We start from the raw sequence: 21947 nt of genomic DNA on the forward strand, positions 1-21947 counted from the left end.
TTTCGGTAAAGAATGCTACGTCTGGGGTGTTGCTGTCGAGGAGATCCCAGATTTCGGTGGCATGTTTGTGGAGGGATCGGACGTTGAGGAGGATGCATTGCAGGGTCTTCGGTTCGGGTGTGTTCTTGGAGTCGGGTTGTGCTGGGTCTGTGTTCCTTGTGGTGCTGTAGGTTTGTCGGCAGTGGTGCTAGCTGAAGTGTCCGTGGGTGACCGCTTGTGAGGCTAGCTTGCAATTGTTGTTGCGGCCTGGGTTGAGTGCGTGGAGTGCTGCTGGGTCGTGGCGCTGGCGGTGCGGAGGTCCAGGGTTCCTGGCACTGGTCACGTCGGGTCGTGGACGGGCACAGATGGGATTGCCTTTGGCGTGCCTTTGGGGTGCCAGCGGCTTGCCCACTGAGCGTGGTCGCACAGCGGCTGCCATTAAGTAGGGGTCAGGGAGGGCTGGACAGCTGGGAGCCAGGAGCGGGAGGGGAGCTAGATTGGTCGTGCAGGTCATGCTGGAGGGGAGGGGCCGCGGGGGCAGCAGCGGCGGGGAGAGCAGGCGGGAAAGGAGGGAAAAAGGAGGAATAAAGGAAAAGGAAAATAGAGTAGGGATACTCAGAAAAAGAGCAGAGCTGCAGAAAGGAGATTAAAGTGAGGGTAGAAAAACCAGTGAGAAATGAGTGAAAAACGGGGTGGGAGAAAGGAGGTAGAGGTTCACTGGACCACCAGGGATGAGGCACAGGTGAACCTGTGGGTGGAGGAGGGCCTCGAGCACCAAACACTCGAGAGTGCAGGGGCAGGCCTCACTTAATGGTGGAGCTGCGAGGGAGGGGGAGCAATTTCACTGACAATGAGTCGTTGGTCTTGCTCGCCTGTCCCTGCAGCGGCCGCCATTAAGTAGGGGTCGGGGAGGGCTGGACAGCTGGAAGGCAGGAGCGGGGAGGGGAGCTGGATTGGTTGCGCTGGTTGTGCTGGGGAAGAGGGGCCGTGGGGGCAGTAGCGGCGGGGAGAGCAAGCGGGAAAGGAGGGAAAAAAGAGGAATAAAGGAAAAGGAAAATAGAGTGGAAATTCTCAGAAAAAGAGCAGAACTGCAAAAAAGTATACAAATGAGGGAGGAAAAATGAGTTCAAAACGAGTGAAGAATGGGGTGAGAGAAAGGAGATAGAGGTCCACTGGACCACCAGGGATGAGGCGCAGGTGAACCTGCTGGTGGAGCAGGGCCTCGAGCACCAAACACTCGAGAGTGCAGGGGCGGGCCTCACTTATTGGTGGAGCTGCAAGGGAGGGGAAGCAATTTCACTGACAATGAGTCAGTGTTCTTGCTTGCCAGTCTCCGCAGTGGCCGCCATTAAGTAGGGGTCGGGGAGGGCTGGACAGCTGGGAGGCGGGAGTGGGGAGGGAGCTGGATTGGTCGCGCTGGTCGTGCTGGGGCAGGAGAGGCCTCGGGGCAGCAGCAGCGGGGAGAGCAGGTGGGAAAGGAGGGAAAAAGGAGGAATAAAGGAAAAGGAAAATTGAGTGGAAATTCTGAGAAAAAGAGCAGGACTGCAAAAAAGTGCAGAAAGACGAATACAAATGAGGGAGGAAAAACGAGTGAAAAACAAGTGAAAAATGGGGGGAGAGAAAGGAGATTGAGGTCCACTGGACCACCAGGGATGAGGCGCAGGTGAACGTCCAGGTGGAGGAGGGCCTCGAGCACCAAACACTCGAGTGTGCAGGGGCAGGCCTCACTTAATGGTGGAGCTGCGAGGGAGGGGTAGCAATTTCACTGACAATGATACCCCCTCCCTTTGAATTTGGGTTGGCTTGGGGCCCCCCTCATTGTGCAGGTTTTTGTGGGTCATTGGAGGACTCTTTCTGGTTTTGACCTTCTTTCCCTTGGGCTTTCCCTTGGGGAGGGACCTGTCCCCCTTTCTTCTGGTCACTCCCCTGGTGCTGAATGGAAACCCGGGTTCTCACCCACTCATCAGCTGCATCCCCCAGCTCTCTGTGGTCTGTCAGCTTAGAGTCCACTAGATACTGGCGTAACTTCTCTTCGGCAGAATGAGTCAAAATATGTTCTTTCAAAAACAAACTATACAATCCCTCATATGTGTCAACTTTGTTACCAACAATCCAGCCTTCCAGTGCCTTCACTGAATTGTCCAAAAGTCTACCCAAGACTTTGAACTCAATTTCTGGGTGCCTCTAAACTTCACCCTGTACTGCTCTGGAGTCAGACCAAATCTCTTGAATAAGCATGCTTTCATCTGCTGATATGTTCTGCATTCTCTCCCTTCAGGGTCAGGAGCCTATCCCTCCCAGTTACTGGAATCAACTCCCACAGGAGTGCACCCAAATACCTAGAGTGGACCCTACTTATTCTAAGGGCCCTCTCAAAAGCTGCTAGCCACCTGTCGATGTCATTCCCCTCTGTGTACTTAGGCAATATTCCCTTCTGAAGTTTAGGATCAAATGCACCACCCCTGGGCATTTCAAAACCGTCATCATTTTTACTGCCACCATTTCTTTTGAACGCCTCCTCCCTCTCCCATCTCTTCTTAGCCAATTCCAATGTTTCCTTCTCCAAGGCAATCAAAGCTAATTGAGCCTCACGCTGTCTCTCTGCAAGGGACGGTGGTGGTTCCTGAGTAAGGGACCCTTCCCCACTCCCACCATCTGGAATGATAGGGCTATCATTAGAGATACTGGAAGAGGCACCATCCTCACCCCCTTCTTGGGTGAGGTTGGGGAGAACACCCTCCATCCCCCCTTGAATCTCCTCAGCTACCTCAGCCCAGGCCTGTAGGGACTTAAGTAACCCTGCCTTCCTAATCCTGTTGGAAGCAGGCAGCCCCCTAAGCCTACACTGTACCCTAAGATCAGCTATCTTGGACTGGGACAGTTTAGCCGGGTCCAGCTCCATGGTTCCCTAGTTTTTGGTCACAACAACTAGGCACAATAGAGTTAGAACAATTTGGAAAAATCAAAACAGTGGATTAAAAACAGTTTGGTCCAAATTCCAAAAATCAAACTCAGCTTTGTTCTAAGGCAATTTAGAGGAGTTTTATAATCTTAATTCACTTTACTGAAAGGTGTATTTTTAAACACAAGTCCTCATCCCACCGCTGCCACCAAATGTTGGAAAGTGGATTATTGGTAGGGGCAATTGCAAGTCTGCCACTGGCAATAAGGCCACTAACACATGAGAGGACATCTTAGAAAATTATTCCCATGCTCAACCCTTGGTAACATGGCTGCGAGCAGACAGGCTCAACTTCAAAGACAGGTATGTAAAGCATTTAAAAACACCAATTCAATAAATAATTAAGACACAACACATAATAAAAATCCAACACTAATTTATAAAAATAGTAAATATGTTCATCTTTAAGATGACACCAAAACGACAAAAATCCAATGTAGTGAACCGGAGATATGAATTTTCAAAGATTTAGCAGTATATAGCACTTAGAAACATATAGCGCCTTATTGGGACATCTGGTCGCGATAGACCGGCTCATAGTCAAAGTTTCAGGCCGACTACGATGGAGTGCTGAGAGGCTACCACTCGCGGTAGGTGCCGGTCACAGTTTTTACCCTCAGACTTAAAAACTTTTCTGGAGCCTTTTCTCGCAGGGTCCCTCGATGCTCTTCACCAAGCCGGATTCGGTGAAGGTTCGCCGGCCTCGGATTTCTTCTACTCCTGGTCAAACTCTGGAAGTCGGACCTATGGAGCTTTAAGTGGGACGAACCTGGGAGGCATTTTTTCAGAGTAGCTCCAAAGTTCTCCAATCTTCTGGAACTTCTTCCTGAAGTTCCGCAAGGGGTCCCAAAGTGTCTCAAACACTCCAAGGTTCTGGAAGCTCCAAGATGGTCCTTGAAATTTGAGTACTTCAGTTCCCACAATCCACTTGGACAAAACCCTTACACATCCACTGGTGTTCTCCAGGTTGAGGATCCTTGGTGGTTATGTTCCAGGTAAGCTCTGTTAACCTGCAGCTTGCAGAGAGTCCACTCTTTAGTCCTTTTACAGCAAGGTAATCCACAGGGCTGTAGTTTCAGCTGGTACAGTCTTCAGAGGGCAGGCCTTAGAATTTTGCACCCCAACTTCTCAGCATGGCAACGTCTTGCTTTCTTAAGTTTCAAGCAGCAGATCTGAGAGACTCTGCCCCTCTCAGATACTTATGCCAAGTTCTCTGGGTCAAGCAGGAGGTCACTGCTGACCAATGGGAGCAGGGCAACTCCCCAAGAATATGACCACATCCTGTAGAGTGTGGCATTAGTTTGTCCCAGAGTGCACCAAATCCTCCAAATTCATAATGGCTGATTTTCCAGCAGGGAGGTAAGAGCTGGCTAAACACACCCCTAGGATGGCTTTCTTTCCATAAACTCTCCCCCTTGCATCTGTGTATTCCTTCCATAAGCCTAGCTCTGGCTGAGGTAAAAGGTTTAGAGTGGTAAATGACACTAATGCCCCCTCTTCTCTTTGAAGACCATGGTTTACGACTCCTCCCCCTGCTCTGGCATTCCTGTGTAGCTTCACATTTGGTTATATCCTTATATAAGTCCGAGCTAAATTAGAACAATTATTTAGGGTAGCTCACAGTATTAAATACAACATTCCAACATAATGACAGCAACATCCAACTTCTAAATCACCATACATTTATTTTTACAATTTTGTAGTGTCTGTAATATTTGGGGGACGCCCCCCCTTTTAACGCCTGGGACACGCAATTATTTTACATGCTATACCATGAATTGGATTTTGTTTGCTAAATGTATAATTGATTTTTGATAATTTGTAAACGTGACCAGGCTCTTTTGGACGGTGATTGACAACCGGTCCCCTTGTGAAATCAATTAATATCCTTGTCACTACTTTTTATACTATTTCTTTCTCACTCACTAACCCTTTAGCACCCTTGCTATACGCACGTTCCCTCTGGAGCAACCTTGTGTCAAATATTACAGAAACTGCAAAATTTTAAAAATAAATGTATGGTGATTTAGAAGTTGGATGTTGCTGTCTTTATGTTGGAATGTTGTATTTAATACTGTGAGCTACCCTAAATAATTTTTCTAATTTAGCTCGGACTTATATAAGGATATAACCAAATGTGAATTTACTCTTCTGTGTTAATAATCGGTTTAGGACCACTGTTTTTTGTATCAAGTTTACACCCAGGTCCTTGACTTTTTGGGTTACCCCATTTTTGTAATGGATTCCTGTGTAGCAGCACACTGCCCTCCCAGCAGAGCTGCTTAACCCCAGGGGCTCTTTATCACCTCTTCAAGGCAGCCTGGCTAATCCACTTAACTCTGACCAATCAGAACAGACCACTGGAAGGCTGAATCTGGACATACAAACATGAAAGTCTTATGACTTTTTGTATGTACACTTTAGGAGAAATTCAACCATTTCATATTCTTGAGGTTATTAATACCATTTGGGGAAGTCTTTAAATGGTTCTTCTAGCCCTCTCCTATCAAGAGTTATTAGTTAATAATTTCCTGCTATGTTAACCTATGTGGCTGGGGATTTGCAATGAGAAAAATGATTTGGGCCATTTTTCCCAGCACCAGGACTTACAAAAACATATTTTATAAGTACTTTGCTTATATCTACAGGACCCCACCCCTGGGACACATAGGGGAGACCCTGGGGGTTCCTAATATGCCAAACCATTGTAAGTTATCTATTTTTATGTACCCCAAACCGCAAAGTCAAGTTTGAGCACAATTTATTTTTTAAAAGCAGTCCTGCCACCCAGGGCTACTTTTAAACTGAACTCAGGCTTCCGCAGTGCACACATGCAAGTGCAGAAACAAAGCTGTTGGCCTCCATACTGCCATGCCCTATTGTGGGCTAGGGACTTCTAGGTAGTTTTAATCCCCCTGCCCTAATATTTAATAGTGTCTGATAGGGTAGGTCATGCCAACCACAGGGGTACCCCAACCCTTAGTGTACCCTAGTGTATATAGCTGTTTTCACTGTATTCTAAAAGTGTCTCTTTCAGCATAGCACTGGCCCTGGGCCTGGTTAGGCAGAGCCCAGGGTCAGTCAGCGTCAATTACCACCAGTACCATTCAGCAAAAAGTTGGTGGTGCCCCGGGCACAGGATGACTTAGCAACACATGAAAATTGGTAACATAGGGATAATAGTTGCTCTCCTTACTGGCAATGATTTGAAAGGAAGTGATTTGCTGTAATAGTGATGGAGTAGCTAAAGTGAAATCTGTTTCCATTGTAGTCTACATAGTGTGCTAGATTTGATAATATATCTTTGAGGATCCATCAATTTGAGTTTATTAGTAATGTTAAAAATAGATTTGCCCAAAAATGTTCATATCCTTTGGATTTAAACTCTGATATAATTTCCAGGATTTACCATTCTCTTTTTTGTGCATAAATTGTGTCTTGTTAATTAGATCCAAAATTTCATTAAAATCTCCAATTACCAAATTTAAATTTAATGTCTGGTTATTTGTTCATTTATGTTCTTTAATAAGGTCATTAGTATTATGAATTTTCAAACGTATCCAGTGGAATGTAAACATTATGAAATGAAAATGTTAAGTTTTGGTAACAGTGTTGATTTGAATTTCAAGTGTTTGGGGAAATTACTCTTTTTGATTGATCACCCACCAAAGTTTTGAATTGATGTTGCTGGCTTTTTGACACTGAGAGTGCACTGATCGCTTCCAAACAGGCCTCAGTGCCAGTGTTCTGACCTTTCAAATGTGTGTGATGATTTTCTCATCCATGGATTATCTTTGTCATTGCAAGAGAGGTTTGTACCTCTGACTCCTCTTAGCTGACGGAGAGGTGAGATTCTAGAACTCCTTAGGCTTTAAGACCTATGCCAATTTTTCATCGTTTCAATCTGATCAAACACTTTTTATTTGTCACAATAAACATTGAAAGCTACAACCCTCATTTAATTAATAAAGCTCTTGTGAAGGGCAGATTGTTTGGCATACGAAAATAGTATTATATATTTTTAATATATCTCTTTACCATTCAATCTAATCAGTTTCTTTCCAGGGTAGAAGTAGAAGTTAAAACAAAATGCCATCTTACACAGAGAGATTGGCAAGCCATTTCTGATATAGAAAATAAATCTCTTCAGGCTACAAATTTTAAAAGAATGTCATTCTTGTCTAGCTGGATGGCATACTATACCCCGGAAATCATACACAAAAGGTATCCAGCGGTTTCAAATAATTATTTTTGTTGTCAACAACAAGGCAAAGGAGATTGATTCCACACATTTTGTTCTTGTCCGTATCTTATTAATTTTTGGCAGGAGTTGTTTGAGGTAATCGGGCAGGCTATTGAGACAACAATAGTTCCAGATGCCACCCTGATATAATTTGGTGTTTCTAAACAGAGTTGTCAATTAGCAAAAGGTCAACAATAGTTTATTTGAATAGCTCTGACGATTGCACATTCATTTATCCTCCAGTACTGGAAGACGGCAAAGGTTCCGACAGTCCAGGGCTGGAAGAAAAAAATGTATTGTATGATGAAATTTGAGGACGCACATGCAAAGCGTGTCAGGCGACTTAGAAGGTTTAATGCTGTCTGGCAATATTTGAAAAAAAGATCATGGAGTGAGACAATAGTTTTCATGGGTCCCCCCATAAAAATGGAAACTAGGTTTACACTCTGGATCACTAATGAAAAAGTATTTGATAAGAAATGATGGTAGTTTAAAAAAAGTTGTTAAAAGTAGCACATTTCAATTCATCATAATTGCTTTGCACTTAATTGTCACTTTAAGTTTACTAATGCACTTTATCGATAAACCATTTAATGTAAAGAACCTTATGGGGAAGGCATTTAAATAATCCAGAAATGTGTTGAGTAGTATGTTAGGGAAGAGATAAGGAGTGAAGAAGAAAAGATTGAAAAGGGGAAAAGAAGAGTGGATTGGGCAAGAAATACAATGTACGTTAACTCTGTTTAGTAATTGATAATTGATTATGACCTTTGCACTTTACATTACAATTGCACTTGTTCTGGAAATTTAAAGATCTGTGTTCGGAATGCCACAGATGTTCTAAGACCTGGTTTAATTGATTAGATTGCACTTTGAAGATTTAATCTAACAACACACATTGTTTGTTTTAATCTAATAATGGAAAAATGGAAAAAAATAGTTTTTGCATGAACAATGGTTAATTGATCAAGACTAGATTGCAATGAATAGCAAAATATCTTCTCCTTTCTTTTACAATTCCTTTTTTAGTAACTACTCAATGTATGAAATTCTTCTTCTTTTCAATAAAAAATATTTTAAAAAAAAGATTTTCTCACCCACAATTAGCGTATATTATCTTCTATGTCCCTAGTATAAGGTACCAGGGCATATCAGTTAAAATGCCCCTCATAGACTGCAGCACCTATTGTGCCTCCACAAGTGTGACAAAGCAAAACAAGACTCCCAGCCTGACATTGCTGGGTGGCAGAGCAGTTTCGAACTGCTAACTCGACTTTGCTATTTAATGACAAAGCCCAGACCTGCCTTTTGTTATTATATATGTCACCCCGAAAGTAGACTTATCAAACCATAAAGGCACAGTAATGTATTGTAAAAAGTAGGGCATGAGTTTTTATATGAACCACACAAAGAAGTAGGAAAATATCTGTCAAGGAATATTTAAAATGTGCAAAAGATATATGAGAGTAGTGGCATGCGATCACTGTGAAAAAACTGCAGTCACTCACAAAATTGTGACATGCTTCATCATAGGGCGTGCTGCAGACACCCCTGCGCAGACCAATGCCTGGGGTGGAGTACAAGGAAGAGGGGGAAATGCAAACAATTAATTTCTTGGGATCACAGAAGAAACGAGCAGCCAGCAGGAGTTAAAACTAGCTCGGATGTGAACCCATTGAAAACTTTATTCTGGGGCCATCCTGCTAGGTTTAAAAACGTGAATGATGGAATTGAAAGGAGAATATTAGGATTCCTTCACCCCTCCTTACTGTCAAGGTCTCGACATGTTTCTGCCGTCAATATGTGCCCACAACTGGATCACTCTGGCATTCATCAGGACCCTTCAGAACCCAAAAAGGGGAGGTACCCTCTGATCCTTCCTTCGGTACCTGTGGAATGTGATCCTTCCAACGCAGGGATACCTTAATCAACACACACTCCATAGTCTGTGAAATGAGAAAATAAAAGGGAAAAAAGGTAATCACTCAGTCACCTAAAAACAAATCTGTAAGAAGGTAATAGGGAAAGGAGATACCTCACCCTTGTGGGATTTTTCATTCCAGTAATAAACACGCACCACATGGAACGCTCACTGACACCATTCGGAATTGAAATGAGCATCTATTCCAAATTGGATTCACCAGTACAACGTTGGCAATCACCACATAAAAATGCCCACAAGGCACGTTCCTGCATAACACCCGTTCAAACCTCCAGCGCTTAAGTAGTGTTACATAAAGGCAATTCACTCACCAAGGTTCATAGATTGAGTCTCTAGAAATGGCGAGGTGTTGGGAATGACCCCCTGTACTCAAACTCCGAAGGAGAAAAACACACAGATTTATGTATCTTTTTAAATGTGATCAACAAACGTGATTGCTGATAAGCGTGACTGTGGAGAAAACAAATAAACCCCACTGAACTCTGTCGTAATCGTATATGCGCTGTCAGAAAAGGTATGACAGCATTAGAGTGGAAATGTTCCTGTTGCCAGGATACGTGCAAAACACCACATTATAAACAGGAATACCAAATGGGACCACGAAAGCGTGTTGCACTGGAATATGTGGTACGCCAAATGCCATGACGTGGCATTATTAGCCTGTTTTGCAGTATGCTGCAAGAGAACAAAGGGAAAATAAACCTGTAGCGGCAGTGCTCTAGTATGTACAAATTGTAAAGGTATGTATGTGCCCCCACGCTTGCTGTTAGAACGTTAGGGAACAGAGCCAAGACCCCCCACCCCTCCCTCCTTATTACATCTAGGTGGGTATTACATCTGGGTTGACAATGTCCAAATCCTCACCGTGTAGGTGGTGAGGCTCTCTTCTTCGTGTCTCCTAAAGCAGGAGCAGTTCTGATCACGTGATGATAGCATCAATGACATCATCACATCACCAATCCATGGTTTTCCCCGCGAGTATCATTTTTATATTTTCAAAAAGTGACGTATTTAGAAACTTTATTGATTAAGTTCACTCCAAAGGAAATATGTTATAAGAGAACTACATATATATTTATTGTACATGTGGAAGTGAATGGCAAGATGCCACAGCATGTTAATGAATACATGTGCCACGTATGTAAAAAGATGGGGGCAAAAGGAAATAATTAAGCAGCAGATAACCTCAATATAACACATGTAAAGGAAACCTCAGTGGATCCATGACTGACTGTTGAAATAGTAACGGCCTACGTAAGTTAGTGACCTGAGAATAATCAGAGGGGTGTGGTCCTCACCCCAGGTAAAGAGGAGAGATGGGTAAAAGGGGGCAGGAAAAGGGAGGTCAGAGTTTGCCATACATAATCTCTGGTCCATCATATCAATCTATGGTGGATGGAGTGCCCAGCCCACCTAAAAGGGGGGTAACAGAGACCGAGCCACTTTATCTATTCAAGGTGTTCCAAGGGATGTCATTGTAACTCTTACCTGACCTTTGCCACGGACTCTACCTGGGCGGCTGCCTTGGTGTGAGCTCTCTTTGGCGGAGGGTGGTGATTGCCTACTTTGCACTATTGACAAGCGCTATTTTAAAAATTGGCTTTTATTGCTTTTATCGTTTTTTAAAAAACCTATGTTGTGTCTTATGTGAAGTGTATTGAATCTGCCTTTGCTGCTGCATTTTCTCTCCTGAGGCGCAAAGCCGGGAGATCTTTCCTGTTCTCTCGCTGTGTTTTGGGGGCTTAGGGGACTCTCTTCCTACCTAGGGGCAGCGGAGCGAAGTCACTTACTCCGGTGTCGGGTTCTCGCTGCTCCGCGCTCTCCTCCTTCCTGCTGTGCTCTCTGGGCGTTCCTCTCGCTGGTCAGTGTACAGCGGGATAGTCGCACGGGGACGGCGGCCATCTTGAGTGAGGCAGGCTCGCTGGTCGGCGGACTAGGCTTGCTGCCTCACGGGCGGGAAGTATAAAACTAGCTTCCCTGCCCTGCCCCTATCTGACCTTTGCCACGGACTCTACCTGGGCGGCTGCCTTGGTGTGAGCTCTCTTTGGCGGAGGGTGGTGATTGCCTACTTTGCACTATTGACAAGCGCTATTTTAAAAATTGGCTTTTATTGCTTTTATCGTTTTTTAAAAAACCTATGTTGTGTCTTATGTGAAGTGTATTGAATCTGCCTTTGCTGCTGCATTTTCTCTCCTGAGGCGCAAAGCCGGCAGATCTTTCCTGTTCTCTCGCTGTGTTTTGGGGGCTTAGGGGACTCTCTTCCTACCTAGGGGCAGCGGAGCGAAGTCACTTACTCCGGTGTTGGGTTCTCGCTGCTCCGCGCTCTCCTCCTTCCTGCTGTGCTCTCTGGGCGTTCCTCTCGCTGGTCAGTGTACAGCGGGATAGTCGCACGGGGACGGCGGCCATCTTGAGTGAGGCAGGCTCGCTGGTCGGCGGACTAGGCTTGCTGCCTCACGGGCGGGAAGTATAAAACTAGCTTCCCTGCCCTGCCCCTATCTGACCTTTGCCACGGACTCTACCTGGGCGGCTGCCTTGGTGTGAGCTCTCTTTGGCGGAGGGTGGTGATTGCCTACTTTGCACTATTGACAAGCGCTATTTTAAAAATTGGCTTTTATTGCTTTTATCGTTTTTAAAAAAACCTATGTTGTGTCTTATGTGAAGTGTATTGAATCTGCCTTTGCTGCTGCATTTTCTCTCCTGAGGCGCAAAGCCGGGAGATCTTTCCTGTTCTCTCGCTGTGTTTTGGGGGCTTAGGGGACTCTCTTCCTACCTAGGGGCAGCGGAGCGAAGTCACTTACTCCGGTGTCGGGTTCTCGCTGCTCCGCGCTCTCCTCCTTCCTGCTGTGCTCTCTGGGCGTTCCTCTCGCTGGTCAGTGTACAGCGGGATAGTCGCACGGGGACGGCGGCCATCTTGAGTGAGGCAGGCTCGCTGGTCGGCGGACTAGGCTTGCTGCCTCACGGGCGGGAAGTATAAAACTAGCTTCCCTGTCCTGCCCCTATCTGACCTTTGCCACGGACTCTACCTGGGCGGCTGCCTTGGTGTGAGCTCTCTTTGGCGGAGGGTGGTGATTGCCTACTTTGCACTATTGACAAGCGCTATTTTAAAAATTGGCTTTTATTGCTTTTATCGTTTTTAAAAAAACCTATGTTGTGTCTTATGTGAAGTGTATTGAATCTGCCTTTGCTGCTGCATTTTCTCTCCTGAGGCGCAAAGCCGGGAGATCTTTCCTGTTCTCTCGCTGTGTTTTGGGGGCTTAGGGGACTCTCTTCCTACCTAGGGGCAGCGGAGCGAAGTCACTTACTCCGGTGTCGGGTTCTCGCTGCTCCGCGCTCTCCTCCTTCCTGCTGTGCTCTCTGGGCGTTCCTCTCGCTGGTCAGTGTACAGCGGGATAGTCGCACGGGGACGGCGGCCATCTTGAGTGAGGCAGGCTCGCTGGTCGGCAGACTCGGCTTGCTGCCTCACGGGCGGGAAGTATAAAACTAGCTTCCCTGCCCTGCCCCTATCTGACCTTTGCCACGGACTCTACCTGGGCGGCTGCCTTGGTGTGAGCTCTCTTTGGCGGAGGGTGGTGATTGCCTACTTTGCACTATTGACAAGCGCTATTTTAAAAATTGGCTTTTATTGCTTTTATCGTTTTTTAAAAAACCTATGTTGTGTCTTATGTGAAGTGTATTGAATCTGCCTTTGCTGCTGCATTTTCTCTCCTGAGGCGCAAAGCCGGGAGATCTTTCCTGTTCTCTCGCTGTGTTTTGGGGGCTTAGGGGACTCTCTTCCTACCTAGGGGCAGCGGAGCGAAGTCACTTACTCCGGTGTCGGGTTCTCGCTGCTCCGCGCTCTCCTCCTTCCTGCTGTGCTCTCTGGGCGTTCCTCTCGCTGGTCAGTGTACAGCGGGATAGTCGCACGGGGACGGCGGCCATCTTGAGTGAGGCAGGCTCGCTGGTCGGCGGACTAGGCTTGCTGCCTCACAGGCGGGAAGTATAAAACTAGACGGTGATGACTCCGCGCAGCGGACGCGCATTGCGGAGGCGCCTTTCCCGCACCAAAGGAGCGCCTAAGGAAAGCCCGTCTGCGCCCGTCAGCGTCCCGGATGCGGATGGGTGCAGAATTGTGGAGTACACCGGCCCTCAGCTGCGTGCTTTAAGAACCGACCTGCACAGCAACTGCGGGGTGTGTGACCTTGGTACCGGGGAGAATCTGAGTTGTCCAGGGTGTGGTTGGTCTTTGGGATGGGACCGGGTGAAGCCAATGGCTCCCAAGCTTAGTCGGCAGTTAACCACTACGACGACCCATAACACGGACGACCGCTCTTACAGTTGTGCTCTCTTAAACACTCGTTCGGCTTGCAAGCATGCTCAAGATCTGTTCAGCTTCCTGACCGATTTCAAGCCAGCCTGTCTCTTTCTTACTGAAACATGGCTTGATGATACGTCGGGCCCGGATATTGCTAATGCCTTGCCCCCTAATTATTACATACTTAGGAAAGACAGGATGAACAGAAAGGGTGGGGGAGTAGCATTGCTGATAGATAGACAGTACGAATGCTCCATTATTCCCACTAATGAAATCCACGGGGTAGAAGCATTGGGTTTTTGCCTTTCTTTTTCGCCGGCTCAATCCTGTGCCGGTCTGCTGATATATCGACCTCCAGGCCCCTTGGGATCTTTTAGCGAAGAGCTTGACACTATAATATCAACTCTGAGCATTCAATTTAAACATTTTATCCTATTGGGCGATTTTAACATACATTTTGATACTTTGGACGCCACTGACACTATCCATATACTTGATATCACTGCACCTTTGGGCCTTCTACCCTACGTGAAATCGCCGACCCACGATAAAGGCCACACGTTGGATCAGATATTCTCCACCTCTCCCATCTCTGTTGCGCCCCCTCTTCCCGTCTTATGGTCGGACCATTCGCTACTAACTTTTAAGATTCAGTCCCTGTTCGCGGTGACGGGTAGGCCTGTCGGCTGTCAGTCCCGCCTGCCACGTCCCTTTCATCTAGTCACACCTGATATGATTGAGCAGTATAGGCTATCTCACCCCTGTTCTCTCACTGGGGACTTAGAACTGGACCTCTCTCGCTTTCAAACATGGCTAGCACAGTGTTTGGAGGACTTAGCCCCGCCTAAGCGTTCCCTTAAGAAATCCTCACGTGCCTCTGGCCCCTGGTTCACGCACGCTCTCAATACCAGTAAAAGGCTCTGTAAGAAGGCCGAGAGAGCTTGGCGTGCCAACTATTTAGATTCACTAAAGGAGGCCTATAGGTCCTGTATTAAGGCCTATCATAAAGAAATTTATGCAGCCAAAAAAACGTACTTCACCCAAAGGATTGAAGAAGCTGCGAACACTAGCAAGGAAATCTTTGCTATTGTTAAAGAATTCACCTCCCCCGCTGCCAGCTCCCTCAAATGTTCCTTTTCGGAGACGTGGGTTTCTCAATTAGCCAGCTTCTTCTCCGATAAAATCAGGAGTATTCAGGCTACTTTTACCTCTCTCAACCTGGGAGGACTGTCCTGGCCCAATACCTCGTCTGAGGTGCCTAAGCGGGGTCAACCTAGCCTGACGAGTTTCCCTCCTCTCCAACCTCATGACTCTCTGGAAATACTCCTAAAAATAAGGTCGGGCTCTCCGTCGGACCCCTGCCCTGCTAAGCTGTTGGCTAAAGTGGCCCATGTGCTAAACCCGATGGTGAACCCCATCATAAATCGTTCCTTAGAAACAGGGACAGTTCCGTCCATCTGGAAGCAAGCGATGGTCGTTCCACTGCTGAAGAAGCCGTCCTTGGACCACACTACTCATGCCAACTATCGACCTATCTCCTTGCTCCCAGCCCTGGCAAAAGTTGCGGAAAAGCACGTGCAGTCTGTCCTCTCGCTCTTCGTTGAGTCCCATGGTATTCTGCACCACACTCAGTCCGGTTTCCGTACCAACATGAGCACGGAGACGGCCCTGTTGGAGGTGACTGAGGCCATTAAGGAAGTTTTGGACTCGGGGGGGAAGGCAATGCTGATTTTGCTTGATCTCTCGGCGGCATTCGACACCGTCCCTCACGGCCGCCTTCTAGCGCGCCTTGAGGAGATCGGTATTGGTGGAACGGTACTCAACTGGTTCTCGTCTTTTCTGGCCAACCGCCAACAAACAGTCTGGGCACCCCCATACTCCGCGGTAGTGCCACCCATGGAGGTGGGTGTCCCTCAGGGATCAATCCTGAGTCCAACTCTTTTTAATATCTATATCTCCCCTCTGGCGGCACTTGCGGAGTCTTTCGGTGCCCAGATTGTCTCATACGCTGATGATACTCAGCTCCTTTTTTCATGCAAGAAAGATATGGACTTCGATGGTGCTCTCATCAAAGGCTGCCTGGAGGCAGTTTTTAATTGGCTTCAAGTGAATCAACTCAAATGCAACTCGGATAAATCCGAGGTTCTCTTTTTTGGCTGCCCCCCTGATACGTGTTGGAAATCCTGGTGGCCGCTGGACATGTCCCCCCCCTCTAATGCAACACTGGTGGCAAAAAATCTTGGGGTTAAGCTGGACACCTCTCTCTCTCTGAAACCACAAATTATGAGTCTGGTTGGCCAGTGTTTTGGGGTTTTGAAATCACTTAGAAAATTTCTTCCCCTTCTCCCCATTGCCCACAGGAAAACGACAGTGCAGGCCCTAATAGGATCCAGGCTTGATTATGCCAATGTCCTTTATTTGGGCCTCCCGAAGTCTCTCCTCTCGCGCCTGCAGATTGTGCAAAATTCGGCCGCTCGAGCGATCTTTGGTCTTGGTCATCGTGCACTTGCGTCTGGCCTGCTGCAAACCCTTCATTGGCTTCCTATCCAGAGGCGCATTGAGTTTAAAACGCTCACCCTTGCTTTTAAAACCCTTCATGGCATGGGCCCTAGCTATCTCAGAAAGAGGTTTATCCTCTATAGACCAGCCAGAGCTTTGCGCTCAGCGTCTCTATCTCTCACCACGGTCCCAGCAATCAGGCGCGCCCGTATTGGTGGACGCTCCTTCAAGTACCTGGCGCCCCGGGCTTGGAATGCCCTCCCACTCTCTTTAAGGAAGAGTGAGAGCTTGCTGTCCTTCAGAAAAGAGCTCAAAACTTGGCTTTTTAGCCAATAAGCCCCCTTCCCCCTGTTTAGAGTTCTGTGGCTTCGGGTCTGATAGCGCCGGGACACTCTGCTTGAGTAGCTGAGCGCTTAACAAAACCCCGTTTAACATAACATAACATAACATAACATAACATAACATAACATAACATAACATAACCTACCAGGACTGGCCCATCGAGATGTATGCAATGATCCAATTAAGGTAACTCTGAATTCAATAGCAGTCCTATTAACAGTGAGACTGGAAACACAAATCCCTGAGTCTCTTAATTTATATCTCTGGAAGTCTCCAGTAGATTTGTTCATTTTAGTGTCTAAAAATTCATAGAAATAAGAGCTATTTTTATGAATTGGTGTTGGATATCCTTTGTGTCATGTTTCTATCTCATTCAACTGTTTTGGTTCTTCTTAATGCTTTACAATTGTTCCTTTGACAAAGGCTGACTGCTCAAAGCCGCATCTACCCAGGGTTGAGGTAAGGTTTTGAAAACAAACCTGATTGGACCCAAGACAGGCTTGGAAGTTTATTACAAGTTTGATCGCACAACACCACCATGTAATAACCTACTTTTCTCGCTAAGTGCATGATATAATCTGACTCAACTGGAATTGGCTGCCCATGAAATTCTAAATTTGATGAAATTAGAATTGCTAATCCACCTGGCAGTCTACCCATGGCAGACGATTTTCTAGCTGGATAAACCAATGATTTGCAATGTATTTAATCTTTGGACAATGTGACTTGGAGACAAATCAAATTCAATATTGTAGGAAGTATCTGGCATCTATTCTTTTGATTCATTTGGGTATTCTGCCACATTCCATGAAAGAATTTAAAAATTGAAATTTTATCTATATTTGTGTTTGAAGTAAGTATGACCTGCTTTTAATAGTTGAGAGAACATCTGCTAGCTATCCAAGACCAATCATCTTTTTGTGGGTTCATGTTCTTTGTAGTGAATTAATTGATTTTATGGATTCCCCTCCTATATGTGATGAATAGCATGGGATATGTTACTTCCACTACATTAAATATTTTCAGTAAGGATATTTTTACCCTCCGGTAATCAGGCCTTGATACACATTTGATAAGGGTCTCCTACCTTAAAGATGAGGGGTAACTTGAAGGCCCTGTCTCTAATTAGACAATTCCCAATTTCATGAATATACAATTCCCCATTTCATATTCTTTTATGACCCCATATAAAACATTTTATGTCTTGTGAACCCCATCTTGTTTTCATTGATCCATTATTTGACACCCCGCTTTACGTTAACTTTAGCTACAAATTCCATGTACACAGATCCCTGAATTTGTATGAGTCAGAGTTATAATGTATGTCACGATTTTTCGTATTGCCCCTCTATTTAAGATGTCTTGGTGACCTTCCGATTATATTTGGTGAAATCATGATTCTGGAATCAAAAACAGAAAGGGAAGTGGCATAAATAGGATCACAATGTTTATTTTCTTTATCTGTGTTCCATTTGTTGCACTTAGGTGGATCGTTTTGCCTCATTAAAAAATTTGTAGTAGAGGCGTCATTTCCATGACAGGACTCCTTATGGCAGTTTTTATTGTTGTTTAATTTAGTGTTCCTTTGTTTCAAATGTGGACATTGTATATGCTGGGGTTTGCTAAATGTGTTTAAAACTAAAAGGTTGCATTGAGCTTCTTTATCCTTACTTGTGGATCTCAAGACAGGATAAGAATTGAATGGAGTTATTGTCTTCTTTACCCCTAAAGCTTTTGAGATTTCTTGCTGAATTTTTTTTAAGTACCCAGACTTTGTTTTTTACAGAAGTGCTGGGAGGCTTGAGTGGCAGAAGCTGAAATTTAATCCGATGCCATGAAACTGTCGGCTGGATACTTTTTTGCTGCAGGTCACACTGGAGTACTAGAGGGAAAGTTTTCAAAATAGTTCAAAAGTTTACAAAGTTTCTTTGTTGCCCAAACAACCAGGGGAAAACACCTCTAGAACTTCCAGGCCCTCATGGAAAGCATAAAGTGATGTCTGGTTTGTCGGGCAGAAACCAACAGCAAAGTCCATCCAAGATCCAGTTGCTGCTGGTCAGCATGAAGCTTCAGGAAATAGGCCTCTTGCAGCTTGTTGTGTCACTGTAGTCACACAGGAGGTAAAGCAAATGACTGTTGGAGTCCACCTCCTTGTCCTGGGTACAAGAGGATGCAGGCCCAGTCCTTCAGGGCTCCTCTCAGGTCACAGACAGCAGGTCCAGGACTCTTCTGATCTTTTGCAGGTCCAGAAAATGTTCTGAGGAGCAATCCTAGGAATGCCATATTTATGTTTGGCACCAGCCAGTGGTTGGGGTGACTCTTGGACACTCCCTTATTAATGGTGTAAAGGTTCCTAGGGGCAACCCAGCCTACCTTTTTCAGTAGTTACTGTTTGCCTTACTGCAAACAATCTCACAGTGCCCCTCATACTCTAAATTCATGATGTGGAAACCCTTCACCAATGGGCAGAGGCTGTGTGCCTACCCAGAGGTGTGGCCAGGGTATTGAGCAGCCCCCTCCTCTGTTATCACTCAAAACCAGTTCTGGGGGTAGGTTTTTCTTCCATCTGGTTTGGTGCTAGCCTGACTATGGGGCAAAGGCAAAAACAGATTATTCCTGTGCTGTAATATTTCTTGTGCATAGATCTTTTGAGTCCTCTGTAGTGCTTGTCCTGGTGTGATCATTTGATCTCATATCCATTGCAGGTTGCTTGTCACTTTTAATAGTTTGCCTTTGCTTATGCTCTTCAGGATCTATCAGATTTGTTACCATTTCAATCCATGTCTTCTTCTGTAATTAAGATTCCAAACATTATTGTAATTTATTTTGTTTATCTGCTTCATTATTTTTGTTGTTTTGCTAGGCTTCCTGGACAAACCTTTTTCAAAGTAATCTGCCCTATGTTTAGCGGATATCTCAATAGTGATGCGATTTGTGGTAGGCATTGGCTCACATTGTTCTGATGCACCCTCGCCAGGTCCTCCTTGAGTATTGTTAGTGGGTGTGTCTGTGCATCTGCATCCCAGTTGTGACATTCCTACAATTAGTTATTACTGGCTAAAAGAAGAGTGTGCCTTTTTTCCCTTCTGCCAAGTAACACTGTTTTTTGTATCCATACTTCAATCATTATATAAAGTATGTGTGGTAATGTTCCTAATTTATTAGTTAAATCCCCAAAAGAACTGTGATCATCTATCTTGGTCTTCTCCATGTGTAATTATCGAGGTATTGGAGTTTATTGCTTTTTGACAACCGTTTTCAATTAGACTGCTACATTATGAAGAATTATATTTGTGTCTCTACTTTAAGAGACTCAAGGATTTGTGTTTCCACTGTCACTGTTAGTAGGACTGCTATTGAATTCAGAGTTACCTTAATTGGATCATTGCATCCATCTCGATGGGCCAGTTCTGGTGGGTAAGAGGTATATGCTATTAGAAAACCTCACATGTATCTTCAGCAAAGCATAAGTATATGCTATTCTGGCTATTCTGATCTTGCATGTTATCATTTCATAGTTTTATAGGGTATTCCACAATTTTCAGATCTTCTAAGTCTTCTGAGAGTGAGAACATTGTGTGGGTGATCTTAGTTTCTTCCCTATTGTTCATCTGCATGAGCTCAATGATACTCTTTATCGCATCTTTATAGTGCACAGTTCTTGCTGTTTTCCCACTTTAGCATTGCGAGCTGTATGGATGACCCTACTACTATGAGTGTATTATGAAATATTTCTACACCCACTTTGCATAATTGCTGTGTTATGTTCTGGGACTCATCTATACATTCATCATGGGTGTGTAATGTGGCACTTTCAGGTCTCCAACAGCTGGAATGCGAATAGGTGCCTCTACCAAAAGATTTTGATTTTCTTGCTGCAATAAACCATGTGCCTCTCTTATAAGGCACTGCAAGGAATCATACCGTAAATTTGTTCAGTGGAAAGGTTGTGCTCAGGTATCCAAATATCCTCAGGAACTTCAAAGGGGTTCTCAAAGGATTTCTCAGTTGTTTTGACTGTTGTCCATTCTTGTTAAGGGTATTATTGTTAGTAAATGTTTTGTCCTCCGCTGAAAGGTAATTAAACATGCTTAAGTTTGTCTTGTTCCAACTTGACTACATGTTCTCAATTTGGTCTTTTGTTGTCTTGTTTATATGTGAGACTGTCACATTCGAAAGCTCCTGGTTTGTATTGGGGCTAAGAGGTTAAATAAATATTGCAGCTTAATTTTCATGGACAGACTTGTTCACAAAAAACTAGAACAGAGCTTTTTTGGACGTTTTGTGCAAACTTAGGCAATTTAGACAAATTGTTATAGGTTTGTGACTAATCTATTTAATTATTGACCAAAATACGATAAAAGCATTTGAAAAAGTCAAAGTAGGTATTATGCACTTTAATCAATACCATTTGGTCTGTACCAGCTACAGATTTCATTAAAGACACATTTTTATATTTAATAAAATCCAATCTAATGAAAAAGTCTGATTTTTATCAAATACATTGGAAATGTAACTTTCAAAAAGTTACCTTTACCCTGACTGTAGCTGCTGGAGGCTAACTTTCACTTGCTCTCCAGCAACTGTCCATCTAGACGTGGCCTGAACGAGGTCTGAAAGAGGTGTGAAAACTACTCCCAGATCGTAGACAATGGCCTGAGTGTGGGAGGTGTTTTCTTCCCCTGGTAGCAAGACCAGTAAAGGTGGACCCAGGAACTTCAGTAACTTTAAGGGGGCTTGCCCTGACACCAGCAAATGTTAGGTGACAACTGGAAAGCCCCAGCCTTTGCCCCATAGTCAGGCTAGCACCAAACCAGATGGAAGAAAAACCTACCCCAGAACTGGTTTTGAGTGATAACAGAGGAGGGGGCTGCTCAATACCCTGGCCACACCTCTGGGTAGGCACACAGCCTCTGCCCATTGGAGAAGGGTTTCCACATCATGAATTTAGAGTATGAGGGGCACTGTGAGATTGTTTGCAATAAGGCAAACAGTAACTACTGAAAAAGGTAGGCTGGGTTGCCCCTAGGAACCTTTACACCATTAATAAGGGAGTGTCCAAGAGTCACCCCAACCACTGGCTGGTGCCAAACATAAATATGGCATTCCTAGGATTGCTCCTCAGAACATTTTCTGGACCTGCAAAAGATCAGAAGAGGACTGGACCTGCTGTCTGTGACCTGAGAGGAGCCCTGAAGGACTGGGCCTGCATCCTCTTGTACCCAGGACAAGGAGGTGGACTCCAACAATCATTTGCTTTACCTCCTGTGTGACTACAGTGACACAACAAGCTGCAAGAGGCCTATTTCCTGAAGCTTCATGCTGACCAGCAGCAACTGGATCTTGGATGGACTTTGCTGTTGGTTTCTGCCCGACAAACCAGACATCACTTTATGCTTTCCACGAGGGCCTGGAAGTTCTAGAGGTGTTTTCCCCTGGTTGTTTGGGCAACAAAGAAACTTTGTAAACTTTTGAACTATTTTGAAAACTTTCCCTCTAGTACTCCAGTGTGACCTGCAGCAAAAAAGTATCCAGCCGACAGTTTCATGGCATCGGATTAAATTTCAGCTTCTGCCACTCAAGCCTCCCAGCACTTCTTTAAAAAACCAAAGTCTGGGTACTTAAAAAAAATTCAGCAAGAAATCTCCTAATCTCCAAAGGTCTAGAGCTCCAGTGAGTTCAACCTGCT

Source organism: Triturus cristatus, chromosome 4_1, assembly GCF_964204655.1.
Source record: "Triturus cristatus chromosome 4_1, aTriCri1.1, whole genome shotgun sequence".
NCBI lineage: Eukaryota > Metazoa > Chordata > Amphibia > Caudata > Salamandridae > Triturus > Triturus cristatus.